Raw genomic sequence first — 15,875 nt, 5'->3', positions numbered from 1 at the left:
CTTCCATGGACATCCCATGGCCTCCTAGTGCATCCCTTGATCACATGTGGGAGCTGTACATCCAATGGCCCTTAAACAGATGCCCATGGATGTCCCAACAAGTGTGCTCTTGACACCTCCCTCTGCTCATGTGTCCTCTTTCATCGTGTGTATCATTTGAACCAGCCCAAATGTGCTTGTAGGAGGATTTTTAGATCAGCTGCATTTGAAACACACACTTCCTTTCCCCTCAAAAATTAATATTCCAATATATTACTTGTTCTTCATATACCTGGGGACTGTCTGGGTGCTTCTCTGCCATGCCTGTCATTTTGCATTTCGACTTATGATTAATTTAGGTAGCAATTGTCTATGTACTATTTAATGTCCTCTAAAATGGGTAGCCATGGTGCGATCAGTCTGAAATGTGGCTGGCATGGTTCTTTAGAGAGTCATATTGTCTCAGAAACAGCAAAATTATAGGCAAGAGAAGTGAAGATTATTCCTCCACTAAAACCAACGGGAACAACAAATATGGACAAAGCAGGGAATGAAAATGTACACATGTCATGATGATAGAATGTTATTTCCACAGACAGACAGACAGAAGGGAAGTCCTTCTGAGAAGCAGGGTGAAGCAGGCAACAAGTAATACTGGGATGCCAGCAGTGGTGTCCCAACAACTCACCTACCTTTCTCTGAATCCATATAGCTCTTTACTAAGCAGTGACATAGCCTACAGTCAGCAAAGAGCTGCTCCTCCTCATTAACTCCTCCTCCTCCACCTCTCCCTGCTGCTGCTGCCTCCTCTCTTGTTTGTCACTGGCCTGATAATGGCAAGAGGGAGGAAGCAGAAGAGGAAATGAAGTAAGGGCTAGGTTGAGCATTCCATGACAGAGCCTATTGCCACAGCAAAGGAGGAAGAGGAGGTGGCAGGCAGTGGTGAGTGTGCACGCATGCACAGATGCACACACAAAATGAACCAGTGGTTATTGCTACCACTAGATAGAAGGAGGGTGGGTTGACATTTGGCTCCCTGCTTCCAGTGCAAGGTTTTGGTCTCCCACTGAACAGACACAAAAGAGCTCCAGATGCAAAAACAAATACAGAAACTGTGTGTGTGTGGTTTTGTTGTTGTTGTTGTTGTTGTTTGAAGCTTGATTCAGCCAGGTGTTTTGTTTGTTTGTTTTTTAAGCATGAAGAATTCATTCAGTGTATGGAATCTCAGAATTCTTGCACAGAATTGCTGGCCTATTCCATTTCACGTCTCCGAGGCAGAAGTGCACCTATGTAATTTGGGAGCTGGGAACCCCCCCGTCTCCGCTCCAGAGGCCTCCCCCCCACGCTGCAAGTTAAGCATCATCCCCCTACACACACAGTTATACACGCAGTATTTTTAACATGCGGGTTTTTGAGGGCACAAATAGCAACTGAACTCACCAGAATGTAAGACTATAAAACAGGTTTATTTATGCAAATATGCAGTAGCAGAAACATTTCAACACACAACATATTCCCACCCCACATATTTCTTTCCCCACTCCCTCCTCTGTCTCTAAAGCACCTGGCACAGGTCATAATCACACTAGGCTGCCTGGTGCAGTGCAGGCCAGTGGCAACCACACCACCGAGGATTGTGGGGCCCCTGGGAGTGTGGAGGCCCTGGACTTGGGCCCCGAAGTCCAGGGGCAAGAGTGCCACTGTTTCCAGGTGTGTGTGTGTGTTTGTTTGTTTGTTTAACACATTTGTATACTGCCCAGAATGCAAGTCTCTGGGCGGTTTACAACAAAACAATAAAGCAACAGATAAAAAGATCAAAAGATTACAACAATTAAAAATAAAATGTTAACATTATTTAAAACACAACGTTGTAAGAGATGAGGAGGCTCTTGTTTCAGAAAGAAGTGTGTTCTAAAAACTTGGGGCAGCAATGGAGAAGGCCCGTCCCTGAGTAGCCACCAGACAAGCCAGTGGCAACTGTAGACAAACCTCTTCAGATTATCTCAATGGGCAGTGTGGTTCATAGCGAAGAAGACATTCTCATTATATAAGGAGTGAATTCTGTCATTGGACACTTGATATTCATAAACCACACCCATTGACATCACTGGGAGTTGGGCACACACCACTAAGGGCAGAAACCTGTAAGTTTTTATTTTGCATTTCATGGGTAATTTTATGTGTGCTTTATGTTGGTGACATCTGGCTGTCATTTGTCTAAGGAAATCTAGCAAGACTGAAACACTGTGTGGATTCCTGAAGAGTTAATGCTTCATAGGGGACATATGAGCCCGTGGTTGGAGAGCCATTTGGTTATGTTATAGTCATGTTATAGTCTGTAAAAAAAACCACTGGTGCAGAGACCATCTGTACACCCGTAAAAATTGCAGTTTATAATCCCAGACCATTATAGCACTTACTTATTTGCTCTCCTAAATTCAAAACGGTTTATGATGAGGAAAGTCTTGCTTTAGTTCAGATTTCATTAAACCTTTTTATAGCCCTCACTGGTACCAGTATCATCTTTGTGTATATTCCAACCAATGATCTTTCCAACACTAAAGGTAAAAATCATTCAAATTCACTCCAGCGTGATTGGTAATGGCTGCAGTATAAAAGCACACTGTTTGTTTTTAACATATTTTGGTTCTAGTGTGTTACTGTAATACAGAACAGACAAAAATGGTATGCAGAACTTTCTAGCTTGAATGGTACATTTTGCTTATTTATGTATTAATTATTTATTTATCATATTTATATACCACCTGATATGTGTATCCCTAAGCTGTGTATATTATTTATCTATTTATTTAACACCCACCCCCCCAAGTCCTGCTATTCTGTCTCATTGTGGCGAGCAGGGGGTGTTCCTGGGAGGGATAAGCGAAGTACGCCGGGAGATATACACCCAGCAGGGTCACCCAAAGCACGAAAGTCATCCCAGCTGCCCAGTTAAAGCATCTATATTGGGCAGCAGTGATATAGGAAGGTGCTGGAGGCAGACTATCTCTTCAGTGACAATGACAAAGGCATCATTTCATACTGCATGGGAGAAAGCAATGGTAAACCACTCCTGTATTTTACCAAGAAAAAGACACGGATAGACAAAATGGAATGATTTTTGATGTAGTACTGGATGAAGGGCCCCTCAGGTCGGATGCTACTCAACATGCTACTGAGGAAGAGCTGAGGATGTCTCAGAGTACTGATGGTGTTTATGACGTGGTTAGATTAAAGCCTTTTGGACATCTAGCAGTTGATGTTGCCGGGCGGGAAAAGAAAATCCGAAGCTGCAAAGACAGAATTACAATGGGAACGTGGAACGCAAGAAGCATGAATATGGGAAAGCTTGACACAGTGAAAGATGAAATGAATTGACTACAGATGTTGACAACTTGGGCATTAGTGAATTAAAATGGACTGGAATGGGACACTTTCAGTCAGAAAATCATACTGTTTAATATTCAGGGCACAAAAACCAAAGTGTCAGGAAGGATATAGCAATGACAGTACTTGGGTACAATGTGGTCAGTGATCGACGAATATCAATTAGATTTCATGGACAACCCTTTAGCATGACAGTTCTTCAAGTCTATGCCTCAACAATTGATGCAGAAGAAGAGGAAGTTGACGAGTTTTATGCTCAAGTTCAGTCTGAAATTGACAGAACGTGCAAGCAAGATGTGATGCTGGTGGTTGGAGACTGGAATGCCAATGCTGGAAAAGGTAAGAAGGAAAACATAGTCGGCCTATATGGCCTGGGAAACAGAAATGAAGCAGGAGAATGACTTATTAGTTTCTGCCAAGTCAATGATCTCTTCATTGCTAACACATTCTTCAAACAACCAAAGTGGTGCCTATACACATGGACATCACCAGATGGAGTACACAGAAATCAAATTGATTACATTATTGGTGCACTAAGGTGGAAGAGCTCAGTTATAACAGCAAAGACATGGCTGGGGGCCAACTATGAAACCGATTACCAACTGCTCATGTGCAAGTTCGAAGTCAAGCTAAAGCAGAAAAGCAAAGCTATCCACCCTCCATGATATGATCTTGAGAATGTCCCCACCATTTTTAAGGAGAACATCAGGAACCACTTTGAAGTTCTGAACCTCATTGATAGGGAACCAGAGGAACTGTGGAATGAAATCAAAGAAGTTGTTGAGGATGAATGTGAAAAGAGACTGCCAAAGACCCAAGAAAGAGAGGAAAGCAAAATGGATGTTGTAACAGATGGTGGAAATTGCCCAGAAGAGGAGAGAAGCTAAAGTCAAGAAAGATAAAGACCTCAGGAAGGAAATTAATAGGGAATTTCAGAAAGCTGTTAGAAGAGACAAGGAGCAATACTACAATGATATTTGTAAAGACTTTGAGAATAGAAATAGACACGGAAAACCAAGGCAAGTTTTCAAAAAGATCTCTGAACTCAGAGGGAGGTTCCAACCTCAAACTGGTATGTTAAGGGATGCCAAAGGACAGATAGTAACTGACTCAGAGAAGATCAAACAGAGATGGAATGAGTATACTGAAAATCTGTACAGCAGGGGCATCAACCTCCAAGATACTCTAGAAGATATTCTCTACTTGCAAGAACCTCTAGTATGGGAAGATGAAGTTAAATCAGCACTCTGGTCATTACCAAGTCGGAAGGCTACAGGAATTGATAGAATAGCTACAGAAATATGTCAGGCAACAAAAGAAGAATCAGTCAAGGCTCTAACCAAGCTATGCCAGCAAATTTGGAGAACAACACAGTGGCCAACAGATTGGATGAGGTCAGTCTAAATACCCGTACCAAAGAAAGGAGACTTAACAGATAGCGCAAACCATCACACAATATCCTTAATTTTGCATACTAGCAAAATAATGCTCAGAATCATCCAATGCAGATTAGAGCTCTACATGAAAAAGGAAATGTCAGATGTTCAAGTTGGTTTCAGAAAAGGCCGAGGAACAAGAGACATCATTGCTGATGCATGCTGGATAATTGAGAAAGCCAAATAATAACAGAAAGAAGTCAATATGTGCTGTATTGACTACAGAAAAACTTTTGATTGTGTTGACCATATCAAGTTGTGGAATATCCTTAGGAAAATGGGCATCCCAGAACATCTCAATGTTCTCATGAGAAACCTATACACAGGACAAGAAACCACAGTCCAGACAGAACATGGTGAAACACTGGTTCCAGATCGGCAAAGGAGTAAGACAAGGCTGTATACTTTCTCCTTCTTTATTCAATTTATATGCTGAACATATACTGAGAGAAGCTGGATTGGAAGAGGATGAGTGTGGTTTGAAAGCTGGAGAAAGAAAAGTCAATAACCTGTGTTACACTGATGACAACACTCTGAAAGCGGAGAATGTGGATGATCTGCAAGCTATAGTAATGAAAGTCAAGGAGCACACTGGAAAAAATGGGATTACAATTAAATGTAAAGAAGACTAAACTAATGACAACAGGTACAGCAACCAGCCTCAGAATTGACAATGAAGACGCTGAAGTGGTGGATAGCTTCTGCCTTTTAGGATTGACCATCAACAGTAAAGGATCCAGCAGTCATGAAATATGCTGCAGACTAGCACTTGGTAGGATTGCAATGAAGGCCTTGGAAGGGATATTTAGATGCCGTGATGTGTCTACACCTACAAAGATTAGAATCGTTCGGACAATGGTTTTCCCCGTGATACTTTATGGATGCGAAAGCTGGACTTTGAAGAAACAAGATAAAAGCATTGACGCTTTTGAACTTTGGTGCTGGAGAAGACTTTTGAGGATACCATGGGCAGCCAGGAAAATAAACATATGGATCATAGAACAAATCAATCCAGAATTTTCACTCAAGGCACAAATGACCAGACTCAAACTATCATACTTCGGACACATTATGCGAAGATCCAGCTTCCTTGAGAAGTCCATAATGCTGGGGAAAGTTGAAGGAAAGAGAAGATGAGGACAACCAGCAGCAAGGTGGATGGACTCAATTACAACAGCAATGAATATACCACTGAGAGACCTTAAAGGCCAAGCTGAAGACAGATCATCCTGGAGAGAATCTATCTATGTGGTCGGTAAGAGACAATACCGACTTAACTGCACTTAATCAATCAATCAATTTATTTATCTTGTTTATAAACCACTACATATATATGGTGTACATAGTCCAATTTGGTGTACATAATCCCAATTACAGTGTAAAAATAAATAAAAACAATTAAAATGCTTCATCAAAATAAAAACTATTAAAAACAATTTCATAGAGTAAAACAGTTAAAATAATTTCACATAGTAAAATGAACAGTTTAAAATTAATTTTAATTAAAAGCCTGGTGTGTCTTAAGGGTCTTTTTTAAAGCAATCAGAAATGGAAAAGCTCTTCAGGGAGTGCATTCCAAAGCCATGTGACAGCCACAGAGAAGGTCTGGTCCCGAGTCACCACCAGATACACTGGCAGAAACCGTAACCGGACCTCTCCAGATGACCTTAATAGATGGCAGCATTCAAGACAAAGGAGGTACTGTCTTTAGTACCTGGGACCTAAGCTGCTCAAGGCTTTATGGGTGATAACTGACACTTTTTATTTCACTTGGAAACATATTGGCAGGCAGTGTAATACTTTTAAAATCTTAAATACTTTTAAAAAGTTATGTGGTCCCTTTGGATTGTCCCAATCTGTCTGCCGCATTCTGTACCCGTTGTAGTTTCTGAACTATGTACTCACACAGCCCCATGTAGAGTGCATTACAGTAGTCAAGCCTGGAGGTTACCAGCATATGAACCACTGCTTTTTGGTCATTTACTGCCAGAACTGGACATAGCTGACATATCAGCTGAAGCTGATAAAAAGTGTTCCTGGTCACTGCCTTAACCTGAGAAATCAGAGAGAGTTTTGGTTCCAGGAGCACTCCCAAGCTACATACCAGATCTTTCAGGGGGAGTGTAACACCATCCAGAACAGGTAGATCTAAACCATCTCTTGGGTCTACACACACACACACACACACACACACACACACACACACACACACTCAGCTCTATCATATTTGGATTCAACTTTAATTTGTTATCCCTCATCCAGGCCATTTCTGCCTCCAGGCAAGCATTTCGGGAAGTTATGCCATTTTGTGATGAAGTTGATAGGGAGAAATAGATTTGGGTGTCATCAATATGTTGATAACACCCTGCACCAGATCTCTTGATGATCTCTCCCAAGGTTTAATCTACATTAAACCTCTGGGACATGTTAAAGAGGATTGGAAACAGTATGTGGAACTCCATGCAGTAACTCTAGCTTTGCAGAGCAAGAGCCTCCAAGTGACACCATCTGGAATCTACCTGAGAGGTAGGAAGAGAACCACTGTAAAACAGTACCACCCAATCTCACCAACTTTAGGGAACCCAGAAGGATACTATGGTCGATGGTATCAAAAGCCACCAAGAGATCTAAAAGGATCAGCAGAGTCACACTCACTCTGTCTATACCTAATTGGAGATCATCCATCACATTGAACAAGGCAGCCTCAAACCCATAGCCTGCTTGAAAGCCAGTTTGAAATGGGTCTAGATAATAAGTTTCCTCCAAGTTTGGCCTCTCAGTCTGGAGTTGAGAGGCCACTGCCCTCTCAATCACCTTTCCCAACCATGGGAGATTAGAAACGGGCCTATAGTTGCCTAACTCTGTAGTGTCCAAGGTTTTTCAAGTATGGTCTAATGATAGCTTTCTTAAGACAAGGAAGTGTCCTATTCAGAGAAGCATTTATGATGTTTACCAGATCCTGTCCAATAATCTGATTGTTAGATAAAATAAGCCAAGTTGGGCAAGGATCAAGAGAGCAGGTGATAGGATGCACAGTCCAAAGAGGAATTGCTGGATACCTCCATAACATATTCTTCCCTGATTGTAGGATCCAGTTTGGCCCAAGTACAAGAGATTATGTCCTTTAAAAAAAAAAAACACCATTAAGAGCATCACAGTGAGTAAATGATGATTCCAAATTTTGATTCAAGGGGGAGGGGGCTCATAACCCTAGACACCTCTGCTGGACATGAACTTATGGATGCAATACAGGCAGAAAAGAATTCCTTCTTCGCTGTACACATTGCCACAGCATAGATCCTCAGATGTGCTCTATGTTGTAACCTGTCAGATTCAAGTCAAGACTTTCTCTATTTGCACTCCAGTCATCTACCTCGCTACTTCAGTTGTAATTCTTCCGAATACCACGGGGCTAATTTTGAAGCAGGTCAGAGAGGACACTTGATTGTATCTACTGCTCTAGTGAGTTCGTTTAAATCCTATAATTTAAAATGCAACAAATGTAAAAACAGAATAAAAACAATTTCAACAGCTTTACAGAATAAAAACAGATGAACAATTTAAAATCAGTTTTGACTAAAAGCCTGAGAAAATAGATGCATCTTAAAGGGGCCCTTTTAATAGCAGCTAGAAATAGAGAAGCTCTTATTTTGAGAAGGAGAGCATTCCAGAGTCCTGGGGCCACCACAGAGAAGGCCCAGTCCCAAGTTGCTACCAAATGAGCCAGTGCCGACTGCAAGCAGACGTCCCCAGATGTTCTTAATAGGTGGGAGGATTCATGAGAAAGGAAGCACTCTCTTCAATGGACCAAAACCTTTAAGGGCTTTATAGGCAATGACCAGCACTTTGTATTTTGTTTGGAAACATATCAGTAGCCAGTGTATTTCTGTACAACATACAAAGGCAGCCCCATGTAGAGTACATTACAGTCGTCAATCTTACCATTTGCATTGCTTCCTTCAGAATCTGCTGACAAAAGGCATTTATGATAGTGTTCAGGTTGATTATCGCAGTAAGAGCAGATATGTGACATGCCCGGGTTTTTCATTGTGCAAGGATGCAATTCCCCCCACCCAACCCCTTCCATCTGCAACTGCCAGTCCCTGGGGGTTTGGAGAACCTGCATGCTGGCTTCTTTTCACCCCATTTGGAGAAGCCAAAGCAGCAGCTGCAGTGCATGCTCACTCTAATCCCAGCTGCCCAACCTGCCCAGTGTCCTCATCAGAGGCTTTTGGGAGAACCTGCTGAAGAGCAGCTACCTCCCTGGACGTGGTGGAGAGATCACAAGATGGTAAGAAACTTAAGCCTTGGTGAGCTCATGGTGACAGCTGGTGCCTTCATATACATATGAGCTGTTACCTCCTCACACCTAGGTTGATATGAAGAAGAAATTATTAAACTGACATTTTAAATTCAATTGTCAAATGATTAAATATTAAATAAATAAGTGGGCACATATCTGAAATGATAATTAAATGCTATGGATTAGTTTCCCAAACGACAAAATGTATGGAGGCACTTGTATGTGACTGGTGTACCAGTCCATGGACTTATATATTGAAGTTAGGTTGAAAGTAAACTTCTGTGCTCCAGGATTAAGGGCAATTTCAAAAATGATATTTTCACTTACCATAGGAATGGCCCTGCTGGATCAGGCCCAAGACCTATCTAGTCCAGCATCCCATTTCACACAGTGGCCCACCAGATGCCAGTTTCAACCTATTTCCCCCCCCCCCCCAATTCCTTATTCTCTGTGCAACCCTTGTTTCTCAATAAAGTCCATATATTTATACATAGCTTCAGTATGATTTAACAGATTCTGGAGGGTTACTTGCAAAACTCTTCCCCATGTGCCTTGTAAGGTCATTAGCTACTGTTGAGTTGTTCTCAGAATAATATTTTGTGGTCTAGAGCTGGGTCATGTGGACTCTGGCTGTACAGTGTCTGTAAGTCCCAAGCCAGACAGTTCTAGGTTGTTGAAGCAGTGTCTAAGCCTGGTCAGTGGATTTAGATCAGTCTTCAACTGGTGGCAGCCTACAGTGACGGAGTGGTATGCTCCAAGATTTGGGATCTGAGCAATCTCTCGACTGAGGGTAGATCCCAGGAAAGCAAAGAGTACCCCCGTTTCATCACAGGAGCCCACAGGCAAGAGCTGAGGGCATGCCCTCTCTCTTGCTGTTTGTCTCCTGCAACTGGTATTGAGAGGCATCATGCCTCTGGTGGTGGAGTGGTAGCACTTGACAGTTCTTTTTATTTTACTCTTAAAGTCATCCTTTGCCTGTCTCCGCAGCTGCCAGCCACTGAGACAGAAGGTTTCAGGTACCCTCCCTGGCTTTTCCAAGATAGGGCTGAGAGAGATTCCTGCCTGAAACCTTGGAGAAGCTGCTGCCAGTACTGAGCTAGATAGAGCAATGGTCTGACTCAGTATATGGCAGCTTCCTATGTTCCTATGTTCCTGCGACATGTGGAGACACACGGGTAGACCCCCCTACCAGGAGGCCACAACAAGCCTCCTTGACTCGGGGGTGTCCCCAGGATGCCCTGCACGTTTGTGTGGGGTGGGGCATTCTGGAACTTCTGGGGGTCAAGTGGCCCCCGATCCCCACCCCCCCTACTGGCTCCGTGTGGGCGGCTGATCCGGCCACCCAGGGCTTGATGTTTGATCATGTGCAGGGAGAGCAGGTCTGCTCTCCCCGCACAAGCCCTGCAGGCTCTGCACACCAATCATGTGAAGAGCCTCACTATCTTTCTTTCCCATAATGCCATGGAGCAATGCTGCCATGCTGCCAGAGAGTGTCTGCCAGGAGCAGCTCTTGCCACATAAAAAGAATGATCAGCCACCAAATTGCACTACCAGTGGTAAGTGAAGGAACAACCAAACCTTTTGAAAATGTAACTAGCAATAGCAATAGCAATAGAAATAGCACTTACATTTATATACCGCTTTATAGCCGGAGCTCTCTAAGCGGTTTACAATGATTTTAGCATATTGCCCCCAACATTCTGGGTACTCATTTTACCGACCTCGGAAGGATGGAAGGCTGAGTAAACCTTGAGCCCCTGGTCAGGATCGAACTTGTAACCTTCTGGTTACAGGGCAGCAGTTTTACCACTGCGCCACCAGGGGCTCATTCCTTTAAAAATCTCCAAATTGAGCCCCCACCCCATGAAGGCCTTGAAGGTCACAGAACTAAGGTAGTGGGAATATCAGCGTAGCCCTAGTTGGGACATTACATCGACTATTGAGACATTACATTCCTCTCTCATTTGCAAATCAGGTTACCAGATGTCCCTCATATACAGGGCCATCCTTTTTCATATAACATCAGAAGTCCATCGAATATAATGGGTATTCCTGATTTCAGAAACTCCATTGCTAAGGAGTCATTTGTTTCTGCAGTGTTGACTTGGTAGCCCAATGTGTTGCACAGATGCATCATCCTTGGACAACGGAGAATTGTAACTTCAAATGAAACCTCACTTGGTGAATGCCAAACCTGAGGGATTTAACTCCCCATTGAGTTTGCCTTTTAGTTTGAAGAACACATCTTTTAAAAAAAAAATGGCTGAAGTAATAACTCTGTTTTTTTTTCTGTATGTGGCTGAATAAGGAAATGAAAATACCACAAGAAGATATGTACTTGAGCTATTTCCAGGGAAACCATATCCTGAAAGGCTGGGCATGTAATTGGAATGCCTCTTCATATAACATTTTTGTTCTAATTTGTAGGCTAGAGTAGAGAATATAAGTTCCAATCCAGAGTGAACTTCTGAACTTTATAAACTTAGGCCAGCCTTCATGATACATGGCAGCTATTTACCTTGCAGTTTTTTCTCTAGGGTCCTGAGTGTTATAGGCTTATAACTTATAGGCAGTGTTATAGACTCAGTGTTATAGATGGTGTTGCTTCACAACAGGGCCGAGGAGTGATTTATCAGGCAAATTAATTTCCCTCTCCAGTGTTCATTAGGATACGAACAGCAATATTTCAAAAAAGGGAGTATGGGGGTGTGTGGGGCAGGGGGCTCCTAGTGAAAGACTATTTGATATTTAGGAATACAGAGAGATGGGTTTCTGCTGTTAACTACATCCTGGACTGTCTGCCAGATTTGCAGGGTGTGGAAATCACACATCATCTTGTCAGGCTGGTAGATAGTGTTAGGGAGGAAGCAGTTCTGCCTCATGTCGGCACCAATGCCATTGGGGAATGTAGGCACGTGGTCCAAAGAAACAAAATTTAGGATGCTAGGAATGAAGTTGCAGTCCAGGGCCTCCAAGGCAGCATTGAATGATAAATAACAAAATAAAATGAACATGCACAGGGGCAGCTAGATAAGCAGAATCAATGCGAAGAAGATGGTGGTGGCGGCAGGAAGGGCATACCTGCCAACATGTCCATATTTTCCCATTCAGGTAAATGGGAAAATAGGGACATGTTGGCAAGTATGGAAGGGACATTAGATGTGTTAGGCACTGGGGGACATTTTGGGCCAGAAAGAGACAGGATCCATTTGACCTGAAATGGAACCAGATCACCGGGACAGAGTATTAAAACATCTGCTTCTAAACTGGTCTTTGGAAGAGCATGCAGCTTTGGGACAAATAATCCCCTCAGAATTAAGATGTAAACGTTCCAGATCATCCAAATGCAGACAGAGTAGAACTTGGCAGACACAGTAGGACATGACAATGGGTCAGAGAGGCCTAAGAGCTATATGGGAAATGCATATGCCAAAGACATTTGAGTCAGACAAAATGTATCAATGTTTATATAGTAATGCTAAGAGTCTTTGAGTGAAGATGGGGACACTGGACTGCTCTATGATAGATGAAAACACAGCTATACTGGGCATAATGGAAGCCTGTTGGAATGGAGAAAATCAGTCCATCTGATGTTAGACGCAGGAGCATGGTCTTCATGGCCCCGTTTGGAAGGGAGATTGGCCTGCGCTGTGTTGAGCAGTGTGGGCTAGAGCAACTCTCCCTGCCTTAAGGGCAGGGAGAGATGTTCCAGTCATGCTGCCAATGCAGCGCGGGCCGATCTCTCTCCTAAACAGGGCGGCACAGCCCCATTTAGGAGGGAGATCAATTGCCCCTGCTGGTTTGGCAGTGAGATCAGGAGTGGCTCTCCCTGACTTTATGATGGTAAAAAGATGGTAGGGTGCCCACTCTAGAATCTTCTGTTGGGGTTATTAAAATGCCCCTCTTGGTGGCATGCCCTGTCCCACAGCAGGTGGAGAGGAATGATTAGGATTGACAGTAATAGGACTGCAGTGCCATAGCAAGAGGATGCCAGACTACTTGAAAAGTATATTTGCCAGTATATGCTTTGTATTTAAATAGCCTTTTCCTGGTATTCTAAATCTATGCCTGTGTGTGTGTGTGTGTGTGTGTGTGTGTGTGTGTGTGTGTGTGTGTACCTAAGGAAATGTTCGTGACAGTAGGTGGCTAATGTCACATAGCTTTGAGCCAAGAATAGTTCAGGTTGATGCTCTGTGTATTTCTCCCACACATATGTATCAGTGCAGCTCTATTGTTTAACTTGTAAGCCCTACATTTCTCATGCAGGGCCCCCATGTTGCCCTAGCAATGGACTCTGCCCCAGCTACTAATTATCTGGCTTTTACACTGCTGAGCCTCTTCAGAATATACTTTGCCAAATATGCAAAATTATATGGTGGCTTAAGGACATTGTCTATGGATTTTGCTCTTAATCTGGGAATTGTTATAAATACATTACGAAAGTGCACATTTTAAAAGCATAAAGTACTACAACATCGGGTTACAGCTGGGAACCCCCACTTCTTTCTCATTGTATGGCATTAGTAGAGGAATAAGGGTAGCAGTTAACTATAGCAACCATTTATACATAGGGTGAGCTACTTAAAACATCTGGACTAATTTACAGTGCTTTGTTCTTAAAAAAAAAAAAAGACCCAGAGAAATGACAAGCACTTTGCTTGTTGTAACTGTAGAAATATGCGAGTGTCTTAAGCCTCACAAAACTTTACAAACAAGCAAATGATGTTGCATTCATATAACGATCCACAAAAATAAGACTGGAGAACCAAATCCTTGAATATTGATTTGATTTGGAGGTCTTTCCTGTACCTATTAAAGAGTAACAGCAAACTGAAAGAGATACTGGGCCTATCCATCACCTCCATCGACTCTGCATTTATATTGGCTGACATCTTCATTAACACTGCACTTGTGCAACAAAGTTAAACTAGTGCAAGAAGATTGTATAGCTGTGCCAAATGACAGAGGTTTTCAGAATTTGGCTCATGTGCAAAAAACAGATTATGCATGCCATGGATTTACTCACACTGAGGTCATTGTGAGCCAGCATGGTCTAGTGGTTAGAGTGCTGGACTAGGGCCGGAGAGACCCAAGTTCAAATCCCCATTCAGCCATGATACTAGCTGGGTGACTCTGGGCCAGTCACTTCTCTCTCAGCCTAACCTACTTCACAGGGTTGTTGTGAAAGAGAAACTTTAGTATGCAGTACACTGCTCTGGGCTCCTTGGAGGAAGAACAAGATATAAATGTAATAATAATAATAATAATAATAATTCACACACAAAAAAACCGTCTTCTACGTGGTTTTGGGATCTGTGTGTGCTCCCAGTTTTTGGTTGTGTTGAATCAAGTAAGAGGAAAACCTGGGTAGAAGTGATTGTGTGGAAACAAGGCAGGAGGAAAAGCTACCCAGGTTTTCCTCCTACCTTGCTCCCACACAATCACAGAGCTCCCAAACCCGGGTAGAACACAGGTTTTGATTGTGTGAAGGACCTCTCTGTTGTGCAAGTGCCAGCATGTTTGTGCTAGTTCAATATTTGTCTAGAATGAAAGCAGCCTTGCACTAGTGTAACATCCTTGTGCAAACACAGCATTAGGATGTCAGCCCAGCAGTTCAGGCTAATGCCCTCCAACAGAATTCTCAAACAAGGAAACACATTTACAGCAGTTTTATATCTCCAAAGTTTAAATGTCGGCTAGTTCCAGGACCAGGACCAAACTAAACCAGTTTGAGCTTGAACCAGCTAGAGAGAGAGCCAGTTTGCACATCCCTAGCCTAGAGCACCTTCTTGATGAGGCAAGGCTACAGCATCTGGGGCTCTTTAGTTTGGAAAAAGAGATGATTACAGGGAGACATGGCAGAGGTGTATAAAATTATGCATGGAGTAGAAAGAGTGTACAGAGAGGAATGTTTCTCCCTTTCTCACAGCACTAGAACCAGCAGTTATCGCATGACACTGATTGCCAGGAAACAGGACCGACAAGAGGAAGAACTTTAGCACAGAGCACATAATTAGTCTATGGAATTCTCTGCCATGGGATGTGGTGATGGCCGCCAGCATGGATGGCTTTAAAAGGGGCATAGACAAATTCATGGAGGACAGGTCAATCAATGGCTACCGGTAGCTAAGGCCACCTCCAGCAGAGGCAAGATGCCTCTAAATACCAGTTGCAGGGGAGCAACAGCAAGAGAGAGGGCATGCCCTCAGATGTTGCTTGTGGGCTTCTCAGAAGCATCTGGTGGGCCGCTGTGTGAAACAGCATGCTGGGCCAAATAGGCCTTGGGCTTGATCTGCAGGGCTGTTCTTATGTTCTTAAGGCTAGATCTTTTTTTTCCAGATATCCACTCGGTTGTGAACCACCACCACCCTGCTGCAAGTTAAGTATCCTCTCCCTACGCACACATTCTCTCTCACACACAGAGAGAGACACAGACACAGTATTTTTAACATATGGGTTCTTGAGAGCACAAATAGCCCCCACCCACTGCAAGTTAAGCAGAGAGTTATTGAACTGTCAATAATGTTAGAATATAAAACAAATATATTTAGGCAAATATGCATTAGCAGAAACATTTCAACATACAGTACAACATAACATACTCGCATCCCACATACTTCTTTCCCCACTCCCGCTTCTGGCTCTAAAGGACCCAATATTTAAGCAACTGAATTTTCAAGAATGTAAAGATGTACAAGACTTTCTGTGCAGATATACATTAGTGGAAACATTCCAGGGGGAATAAGGCCTCACCTCCACTAGGCCACAGA

This window comes from Hemicordylus capensis, chromosome 1 (genome assembly GCF_027244095.1).
Source record: "Hemicordylus capensis ecotype Gifberg chromosome 1, rHemCap1.1.pri, whole genome shotgun sequence".
NCBI lineage: Eukaryota > Metazoa > Chordata > Lepidosauria > Squamata > Cordylidae > Hemicordylus > Hemicordylus capensis.
This window is presented reverse-complemented; position numbering follows the sequence as displayed.